This window comes from Suncus etruscus, chromosome 2, assembly GCF_024139225.1.
Source record: "Suncus etruscus isolate mSunEtr1 chromosome 2, mSunEtr1.pri.cur, whole genome shotgun sequence".
Lineage (NCBI taxonomy): Eukaryota > Metazoa > Chordata > Mammalia > Eulipotyphla > Soricidae > Suncus > Suncus etruscus.
The window spans coordinates 87,318,574-87,330,443 of NC_064849.1; the positions used below are offsets into that span (position 1 = coordinate 87,318,574).

An 11,870-nucleotide genomic window follows, 5' to 3' on the forward strand; every position below is an offset into this window, starting at 1 on the left:
GAAGACAGGGGAGGGTACCAGGACCAAACAGATATATCATTACTAATAGTGAGCTGGACAAAGAGGGGACCACTTACTCTTGCAGTCCGGGGGGTGATAGTGGGGTATATGGGTTGCAGAAGGAGAACTGGGATGGGGAGGACAAATTTGGTGATGGGTATTTCCCTGATTCTATGTTGTATATATCTAAAATATTACTGTGAAAGATATGTAAGCCATTATGATCAAAATAAAAATTTTAAAAATGGAAAAAATACAATAAAAAAGGGTAGTCAAAAAAGTAGGTAATGCTAATTTATAACATTATATATGTATTTCAGCCACACAAATTTTCCAATAAACAAGTATATATTGTTTACTGCCAGAATTCTAGTTTTCATCTGAAATACTATGATTTATGTGAAATATAATTTTGCTTTATTCAGATGTCCAAAGCATATTTTCAGACATATAGGTCTTCATTCACAGTTATGTCTCTTACTCTCTAAGTCTAAGTCTGTTCAATATGTTCATTACTGGTAATAAATATTAATTTCAAAACCGTCCAGAGATTACTGGCTAGTTGTGAGAGTAGCCTACACATATAGAAAGTTGAAAACTAACACTGGTTGTTCTTGATTTTTTATTCTGGTTTCAGGAGAGCAGGCAAGAATTTCAGACCAATGGAGAATGGCTAATGAGTTAGTCAATAAATCACATTGAAAGGAACTTCCATGACGAAGGAATTCAGGGAACTTGCATTTGGCAAACATGTGAAGATTCAAGGAAAATAGCACATCTGGAGAAGCATAGAAACATGGTGCTTTTCTTTGGTCATTTCTCGATTATCTTTTTATCAGAACTCAGTAGTATATAATAGATTGGTGATTTAATTTTATTTTTACTTTAAAAAATCACATACATAAAAAACCAAAAGTTCAAAAATTAAACTCTTAATAGTCTTGGAATTGGCAAAAATATTTAATATAATCTGAATTACACTTACTTTTAAAATAATAAAATAATAATATCAAATGTATATGCCATCATGACCATCAATGTCAAGATCAAAAAAGTTATTTTTTATATAATGCACTTACAAAAGTTACAAAGCAGAGAAAGATATAATGCAGAGGATAATGCTCAAGTTCTCTATGCAGAAAACTCAGGTTCAGTTGTCAGCATCAGGTGGTAGCCAGAGCACCTTCAGGAGAAACCCCTGAACACAGTGCTCTGAACACTGTTAGGTGGAAAATTTGGGCATCCCCCCATGTTTCTCAAAAAGAAAAAAATTAATTTATATTTATTTCTAGAATTTTCTAATTATTAATAATCTATGAAATATATGCAAAGGATTTGAATGAACACTTTGAAATAAACAAGGATGACAAGAGGGCCGGAGCAGTGGTGCAAAGCGGTAAAGAGTCTGCATTGTGTGCTCTAGCCTAGGACAGACCGGGATTTGATCTCCCAGCGTCCCATATGGTCCCACAAGCCAGGAGCAATTTCTCCGCACATAGCAAGGTATAACTCCTGAGCATCACCACGTGTTGCCCAAAAACCACATTTTGGAATGTTGCACTGGTGAAGGGGGGTGTTCCTTATATGACTGAAACCCAACTACAATCATATTTGTAATTAGGTGTTATAAAAAGATATTAAAAAAGGATGACAAGAACATGAAAATATAGCTACATTGACCTCCAGGGAAAAAGTGAAAATTCAAACGTCAATGAATATTCAGAAGAAAAAGTTCATAAAATTTTCTATTCTACAACCTGCTGGGTATTTTTTACAAGAGTATATAAATTCATTGTATTGCATCCCCAACAATTTCTACATAGAATCCTTTGAAAATAATACCTCAAAGGATAAAAATGTCCTTTACATAGCTTTGTGGCATTGTGGAGAAGAATTTATCGAATATTTTTACAGAAATAAGTTCATGCATCTCTGTGAGGAGAGCTTGTGGCCTTCTGCTTATACTGAAAGTACAATTTTCTTTGTTGTCCAGTGTTAGAATTAATACCAAGAGAATCTTTTTTTCTTCATTATAAAGGTTTTGATTGCAACTGTAACCATTTTTGCAAGCCAATGCTTTCTCACAAACAGGCCAAGCATTCAAGCATTTATATTTGGTATAGTATTTAGTTACTAAGATTTTACTTTGGCTAGAATTATCTTCAGACATCCTATCAGAGTATTTGTAAAATAATAATTATTTATTTACATATTATTATACTATTATGTTACTATAATAATCATAACATAATTATATGATATATAATCATTATATTACAATATTATTATATATTGTATTATATAAAATACCATGTATTAAATAATATGATGTTATGATATAATATATAATATGATATAACATAATATGATATAATAAATTTAATATAATACAAATTTAATGTAATATAATTTTATGATATTATATGATGTAATATAAATATATTATTGTATAATATATTATAATATGTTATATTTTATATAATTATTAATTTTTTATTTTGGGGCCACACTTGGTGATGCTCCAGGGTAAGATGTTCATTTTTTATTAATGTCTTTATTTAAGCACTGTGAATACAAAGATGATTGTAGTTGGGTTTCAGTCATGTAAAGAACAACCCCCTTCACCAGTGCAACATTCCCATCATCAGTGTCCCAAATCTCTCGCCTCCCCACCCCACCCCTGCCTGTACTCTAGATAGACTTTCTACTTCCCCAATTCACTCACATTTTTATGATAGTTCTCAGTGTAGTTATTTCTCTAACTACACTCATCACTCTTGTGGTGAGCTTCATGTTGTGAGATGGACCTTCCAGCCATCCTCTCTTTTGTCTCTGGGAATTATTGTAAAAAATACCTTTAATTTTCTTAAAACCCATAGATTAGTGAGACTATTCTGTGTTGATCTCTCGCCCTCTGACTTATTTCACTCAGCATAATAGATTTCATGTCCATCCATGTATAAGAAAATGTCATGACTTCATCTCTCTAGACGGCTGCATAATATTCCATTGTGCATATTACCAGTTTCTTTAGCCATTCATCCGTTGAAGGGCATCTTGATTGTTTCTAGAATCTGGCTATTGTAAATAGCGCTGCAATGAATATGGGTGTGAGGAAGGGATTTTTGCATTGTATTTTTGTGTTCCTAAAATATATTCCTAGGAGTGATATAGCTGGATCATATGGGAGCTTGATTTCCAGTTTTTGGAGGAATCTCCATATCGCTTTCCATAAAGGTTGGACTAGATGGCATTCCCATCAGCAGTGAATAAGAGTTCCTTTCTCATCACATCCCTGCCAGCACTGCTTGCTATCATTCTTTGTGATGTGTGCCAATCTCTGTGATATGAGATGGTACCTCATAGTTGTTTTGATTTGGATCTTCCTGATGATTAGTGATGTGGAGCATTTTTTCATGTGCCTTTTTGCCATTTGTATTTATTCTTTATCAAAGTGTCTGTTCATTACTTCTCCCCATTTTTTGATGGGATTAGATTTTTTTTTGTAAAGTTCTGTCAGTGCCTTGTATATTTTGGAGATTAGCCCCTTGTCTGATGGGTATTGGGTGAATAGTTTCTCCCACTCAATGGATGGCTCTTGTATCCAGGGAACTATTTCCTTTGAGGTGCAGAAGCTTCTCAGCTTAATATACTCCCATCTGTTTGGATGGGAATATATTTTGGAGAGTGTTGTTTCCTTCCTAAAGATGCCTATAGTCTCAATGTTGTAAAGATTTTTACCTACATGTTGTTTTATGTACCTTATGGTTTCAGGTCTGATATCAAGGTCCTTAATCCATTTGGATTTTACCTTAAAATATGGTGTTATCTGGGGGGGGGGTCTGAGTTAGATTTATTGCAAGTGGCTAGCCAGTTTTGCCAACACCACTTGTTGAAGATTTCCCTTTTACATTTAGGGTTTCTTGGTCCTTTATCAAAAATTAGGAGATTATATGTCTGGGGAACATTCTCTTGGTACTCAAGTCTATTCCACTGATCTGAGGGTCTATCTTCATTCCAATACCATGCTGTTTTGATTATTGCTTTGTAATACAGTTTAAAGTTGGGGAAAGTAATGCCTACCATATTCATTTTTCCAAGGATTGCTTTAGCTATTCAAGGCTGTTTATTGTTCCAAATGAATTTTAGAAGTCTTTGATTCTCTTCTTTGAAAAATGTCATGGATGTCTTTAGAGGGATCACATTAAGTCTGTAGAATGCTGTGGGGAATATTACCATTTTCATGACGTTAATCCTGCCAATGCATGAGCAGGGTATGTGTATCAATTTTCACAGGTTCTCTCTTATTTCTTCGAGCATAGTTTTATAGTTTTCTTTGTATAGGTCCTTCACTTCTTCATTCAAGTTCACTTCAAGACATTTGCATTTGAGTGGCACTAAAGTGAATGGGGTTGTTTTCTTAATGCCCATTTGATAATCCTATCATTATTGGTGTATAAAAAGGCCATTGATTTTTGTCCATTTGATAATCCTATCATTATTGGTGTATAAAAAGGCCATTGATTTTTGTGTGTTAATTTTGTAGCCTGCCACATTGCTATATAAATCTATTTTTTCTAGAAGCCTTTTGGTAGAGTCTTTAGGGTTTTCTAAGTATAGTATCATATCATCTGCAAACATGGAAAGCTTGACTTTTTCCTTTCCTGTCTGGATGCACCTGATATCCTTTTTTTTTTTTTTTTTTTTGCCTATTCACTATAGCAAGTACTTCCAGTATCATGTTGTATAGGAGTGGTGAGAGAGGACAGCCTTGCCTTGTACCAGAATTTAAAGAAAAGTCTTTTAGTTTTTCTCCATTGAGGATAATATTGCCATTGGTTTATGGTAGATGGTCTTAACTATATTGAGAAAAGTTCCTTTCATTTTCATCTTTCTGAGAGTTTTTATGAAGACTGGGAGTTGGACCTTATCAAATGCTTTCTCTGGGTCTCAGATTTTATTTTTCTTGTTGTTGATGTTGTATATTATGTTATTAGGTTTATGAATGTTAAATCACCCTTGCTTTCTTGAGATGAAACCTACTTGATTGTAGTGAGCGATCTTTTTGATGAGGCCTTGGATCCTATTTGCCACGATATTGTTGAGGATCTTTGCATCTATGTTCATCAGGGTATTGGTTTGTTATTTTCTTTTTTGGCAGCATCTCTGTCTGGTTTAGGTGTCAAGCTGATGTTGGCTTCAAAAAAGCTATTTGGAAGTGTTTTTATTTTTTCAATTTCATGAAAGAGCCTGGCTAGATTTGGTAGTAGTTCCTCTTGAAAGGTTTGAAAGAATTCATTAGTGAATACATCTGGTCCTGGGATTTTGTTTTTGGGCAGACATTTGATTACCGTTTTAATTTTCTCAATAGTGATGGGGATGTTTAGATATGCTATATCCTCCTTATTAAGCTGTGGAAGATTATAAGAGTCCAAGAATTTATCTATTTCTTCCAGGTTTTCATGTTTAGTGGCATAAAGTTTCTCAAAGTAGTCTCTGATTACCCTTTGAATCTCTGCAATATCTGTTGTAATCTCCTCTTTTTCTTTTCTAATACGGGTTATCAAGTTTCTCTCTCTTTGTGAGTTTTGCCAATGGTATATCAATCTTGTTTTTTCAAAGAACCAACTTCTGCTTTCGTTGATCTTTTGGGTTGGATTTTGGGTTTCCACTTCATTGATTTCTGCTCTAAGCTTTGTTATTTCCTTCTGTCCCAATTTTGTTTCCTTTTGTGGATCATTTCTTAATTTTATAAACTGCATCATTAAGTTATTCAGGTATGTTCCTTCTTTCTTCCTGATGTGTGCTAGCAAAGTTATAAATTTTCCTCTCAGTACCACTTTTACTGTGTCCCATAGGTTCTGATAGTTTGTGTCTTCATTGTAATCTGTTTCCAGGAAAGTTTTGATTTCCTCTTTGATTTCATCTCAGATGCACTGGTTGTTCAGTTTCCAGGTGTTAAAGGACTTTTTCTTTGTTCTTGTAAGTTGTTCTGTGCTCAGGAATTTCTCCTGGCTGTATTCTGGGGACCATTTGGGATGCCAGGGATCAAACCCTAGTCAGCTTAATGCAAAGAAAATGCCTTACCAGCAGTGCTATTGCTTCAAACCCTTAAAATAATTAGTTTTAAAAGACACTATGTCCAACCATAATTAAATTTTACCAGGGTAAATTCACACCTAACAGATCAATAACTGAAAAAAAAACAAATATCTTCTTATGCAGTGTTATTAACAGTAATTCCTTTCACTTTGATGATATGTAAGAGGTCAATTGATATGAGTGTTTTCCATTAGAAAAACAAAGTATGAATATTTGAATATTGGCAAGCAATGTTAATAATCCCTGGCAGTAATAAAGCCTAGTAGGAAAACAATGTTCATTTTATACCACATGTTTTATTTCTCTTTAAGAGCCAATGAGCATTAAAATATAAAACACAACCACAAACTAACAGATGAAGACATTTGTTTACATTTCAATATTTAAGTACTCAACTAGTCTATATCACTAAAACTACATTCAATGCCTTATGGTAAGTTCTATGACTATAACATATTATTTTATCTTCATCCAATTTCTGCTGAGATACCTAAACCAATCCTAGCATCTGGTGTCAAAGATATTCTCAGCCACAGATCAATCACATTTTTCATTTATATAGATACATTTACTTATTGATTCAAAATATGTTTTAGGCTTTGGTAAAATGAAGTCTAAAAATATGCACATGGAAAAATAGTTTTAATAGTTTATATTTTTTTTTACTTTTTTTTACCCCCCCCCCAATAGTTTATATTTAATACATGTGAAAGGGCCATAGCAGGTAGGGCACTTGACTAACATGTGATCTACCTGGGTTCTATGCCTGGCATCACGTAGGGTCCTCCAAACACAACAAGAGTGAGTGATTCTTAAGCAAAAATCCAGGACAAATCACTAAGCACTGATGGGTGTGGCCTCTAACAAACAAACAAACAAACAAAAAACAACAACATTGTGTTAAGTTCATCATCAAGAAACCAGATAGAGCTTCACTACATTTTCTTACATGTTTATGACAAGTTTATTTCTTGATCTACTATTTTTAGAATGTGTAAGGGAGGTGGCCTGAAGTTCTAAGGGCCAGGCTTGTTGTAGAGTGGTTTTCATGTTAAGTTAATAAATTTAATCAAGTTAGTAAAGGTAAGTTACTCAAGTTCATTAAGTTGACAAAGTCAACAATCAAAACCAGTCCCTTTAGAGGAATAAACCAGTGTGTGACGGCAAAATCACAAGTTACTCATTACATCATCTCATTAAGTAACAAATATTTGAACAAAGAAACAATTTTATGTTGGTATTTAATAAGCTATTTAATAGTGAATATTTATTTATATATTTTTTTGTTTTGGCCACACCTGGTGACACTCATGGGTTACTTCTGGCTATGCACTCAGAAATCGCTCCTGGCTTGGGACCATATGGGATGCCAGGGGACAAACCGTGCTACATCCTAGTCTAGTGAGTCAAGGCAGACACCTTACAGCTTTACACCACCACTCCAGCCCCAATATTTAACAGTTAAATAGGACACTGAGCAAAGGTTATAATGTTATAATTATCCTATAAATTTAGGTTATAATAAAACTTTCTTTTTCTTTTTCTTTTTTTTATCTTTATTTAAACACCGTGATTACAAACATGATTATAGTTGTATGATTACAGTCATGTAAAGAACACCCCCTTTTAAGGACACTACTATCAAACTGTATGGTAAATATTATAACCTGGTGTTACTTTATAACTTTTTGAATTTTATAAATAATTTATGTAAAATAACTAATTGTTCAGGTGAACACTCTGAAAATATTCTCAAAGAGCTGATCTGATAAAAAGTATCTATGAAACAATGGCATTGCAGAAAATCTTACATAGAACAAGATGAGTGCTTTAAAAAGGTGTGTAAGACAGTAGGAGGGTGAAATTGACCAGGCCCAACCGGAGAGCTTGGGAAGTTGCTCTGACATTACAGAGTGGGGAAAGGTGCTATGGAAACCTCACTGTCTGACAGGTAGAATGGGATATTGAAATTGACCAGGCCCAACTGGCAGAGCTCGGGAAGCCACTCTGCCATTATGGGGCAAGTACAGGTGCAATCAGAGGGGAACCATGCTATCTGACAGGTAGAGAGGGAGGGGGAAATTGCAGACCTCCGCCACACTTTCTGACAGGTGAAGTGAGAGGGAAAATCTTGCTTCAGTTGGGCAAGGCAGAGGGAACCTATGCCTCTGGCAGGTAAAGTGAAGGAGGAGTCTTAAGGGCAGGGCCAAACCTCAGCGACCACTGCCATCAGACCTACCTAAAGCCACACTGCAGAGAAGGAACCTAGCCCCACGCCACAGGTGTCAAAGGAGGGCTGAAATCTGAAGGCAGTACACTCCAAGGCAAACAACCAAATGCAAAGAAATTTGAGTAAACTAAGGAAGACACTAACAACCAGAGATATAGAAAGAAATCCTAACAAGTTTCCAAGTCCACCAAAAAGCATAGGCCCAATAGATGAGAAATTAAAAGCAGCAATGCAAGCCATGGCAGAAGAAATCAAGGAATCACTAGCCAGCGAGTTCAAGAAATCCATTAATGAACAAATCAACGAACTCAAAGAAGAACTTTTACAGAAGATGAGAGAATCTATACAAATGGAATTAAAAGAAATAAAAAATGTCTTAGCAAGCCATAGTAGCAGAATTACACAGTTGGAGAATCACAGAAGAACTTGAAGAAAAACTACAAACCAAATATGACAAAGAAACCATTAAAGAAATAAAAGGTAAAGAATTGGAAGAAAAAGTTAGGTATTTAATAAGCAAAGACAAAAGAAATAATCTACAGATTGTAGCAATTCCAGGAAGGGAGGAAATAGGAAAAGTGGGAAAAGAAGTGGTCAGGGAAATAATAGCAGAAAACTTTCCCACCCTCTGGAAAGAGGCTATGGTACAAATCTAAGAGGTGAAAAGAGCCCCTAATAAAATAGAGTGTAATAAACCAACACCAAAGCAAATTTTTCAAATTGGGGGAAAAAAAACACAAAGAAAAAGATGAACTCCATAAAGCAATACAGGAGAAAAAAAAAACTCAAGTAAATATGAAGAAACATAAAAATATAACCAGATCTCCCAAATAAAACCATTCAACCACAAGACAGTGGAATGGCATATTTAAAAGACTGAATGAAAGAAACTTCCGATCTAGATTCCACTTTGCAGTAAAATTCTTATTTGTATGGGAGGGAGGACTAAAAACATTCTCAGACAAAAAATAACTTGCATTATTAACACAAACAAAAACAATTCAAAACAATCTACACAGAGAGAAATTACACGATCCATACCCCCAATTGTAACAAGAACCACCCTACACAATACAACTGACAACAACTCTCTCTGTCAATAATCTCCTTAAATGTCAATGGACTAAACTCTCTTAATAAAAGGCACATAGTAGAGAGTTGGACTATAAAACAAAAACCGGATTTCTGCTGCCTGCAATAAACACAGCTACAAGTACAGGGTAGAAAGGCTTAGAATAAAAGGATGAAAATAAATTATTCAAGCCAATGGAAAACAAAAATATAGCTGTGATAGCCATTCTTATATTATACCAAATTGCATTCAACCTCAAGAAAATGATCAGAGACAAAGAGAGTCTCTACTTACTGATCAGGGGAACACTAGACCAAGAAGTACTAATTCTAATCAATATTTATGCACCAAATGCAGAGTCCGAAAAATATGTAAGGCATTGGCTCACAAACCTGAAGAAACATCTGAAAGGAAATGTGGTAGTAGTAGATCTCAATACTCCACTATCACCACTAGACAGATCCACCAGATAGAAAACTAGTTAAGAAATAAGAGCCCTAAATGAGACATTAGAATAACTAGGTCTAATGGAGTTATATAGGGCCCTCCACTCCCCAGAAAGCAGAATATACATTCTTCTCAAGTGCACATGAAACCTTCTCCAGAATAGACCATGCCTTAGGATATAAATATAACTTACAAAAAGTCACAAATACAAGGAGTATTAGAAGCACCCAATCAGATCACTATGCAACAGAGATCAAGATTGACTGTAGAAATAAAATATGGAGAAAATCCAACATCTGGAGATTAAACAACATACTGCTCAACCAACAGCTTGATCAAAGAGGAAATCAAGGAAGAAATAAAAAGATTCCTTGAGACAAACAACAATGAAGAGACAGATTCTCAAAATCTGTGGGACACATCAAAAGCATTAATTAGGGGGAATCTCATAGCAATACAGGCCTATGTCAGAAAAGAGGAAAACAATAAAATCTACAGTTTAAAGGAACACCTTAAGGAGCTGAAAAAACAGCAGCAAAAAATACCAAACACAACCAGAAGACAAAAAATAATACCAGAGCAGAAATAAACTACATGGAAACTAAGAAAATAATACAAAAAATCAATGAGACCAGGAATTGATTTTTCAAAAGAATAAAGAAGATAGACAGACCACTGGCAAGACTCACAAAAAAGAGGGAATACACAAATAACAAAGTAAAAGAGAAAAAGAATAAGGAGATAATCCCATTTAAAATAGTTTCCAAAAATATCAAGTACCTAGGAATCAACCTTTCAATAGAAGTGAAGGACCTATACCGTGAAAACTTTAAAACACTTCAGAAAGAAATTGAAGAGGACCTAAGGAAATAGAAGAACATCCCATGCTCATGGGTCCATAGAATCAACATTGTCAAAATGACTATGATACATAGATTCGATTCAATCCCTATCCATATTCAGATATCCATTTTTAAGGACTTAGAACAATCAATTATTAAATTCGTCTGGAACCACAAAAGACCCAGGTTAGCCAAATACATAATGAAAAATAAGAAGCTGGGTGGCATCTCTTTACCTAACCTGAAGTTTTATTATAAAGCTCTAGTCATCAAAACAGCTTGGTACTGGAACAAAGACAGCATCTCAGACCAGTGGATTTGAACAGAATATCCGGAGATAAGCACCCAAATACGCAGTCAACTAATATTTGACAAAAGAGCCAAGAACTTGAAATGGAACAGTCTTTTCAATAAATGGTGTTGGAACAACTGGATAACCACCTGTAAGAAATTAAAGTGTGTTTTCTGCAGGTTCCAGCCAGCCCCCGCACCAGTGCTTCATCACCGTCACCTGCAACTGTGGAGAGGATGATCTAGTGGTATGCAATGACAGTCTGGGTAAGAAAGTCCGTGCCAAATGCAACATGGATGACACTATCGGTGACCTGAAGAAGCTGATCGCAGCCTAGACTGGCACCCGTTGTAATAAGATTGTATTAAAGAACTGGTACATGATTTTTAAGGATGATGTATCTCAGGGAACTATGAAATCCATGATGGGATGAACGTGGAGTTTTATCAATAAAAGCAGAATTTTATTAAAAAAGAAATTAAAGATTGATCCATACTTCATACCTTACATAAAAGTCAACTCAAAATGGATTAAAGACCTTGAAATAAGACCTGAATAATAAAGTTTATTGAGCAAAAATAGGCAGAACACTCCAAGACCTATATATTAGAAAAGTCTTTGAGGATAGAATGCCAATGGCAAGAACTGTAGCATCAAACCTAAATAAATGGGTCTACATCAAACTAAAAAGTTTTTTTTTTGAGGGGTGTCACACCGGGCAGTGCTCAGGGGCTACTCCTGGCTCTATGCTCAGAAATCGTCCCCAGCAGGCTCAGGGGATCATATGGGATGCCAGAATTTGAACCACCATCCTTCTGCATGCAAGGCAAACACCTTACCTCTGTGCTATCTCTCCAGCCAAGAAACCCTACTTAATACTAAGAG

The 11,870-nt window shown here is 35.1% G+C and overlaps 1 pseudogene; it reads left to right on the forward strand.

Moving 5' to 3' along the window:
• Positions 1-4,842: 4,842 nt before the first annotated feature.
• Positions 4,843-11,438, forward strand: LOC126001333 (ubiquitin-like protein 5; annotated as a pseudogene).
• The last annotated feature ends 432 nt before the right edge of the window (positions 11,439-11,870 follow it).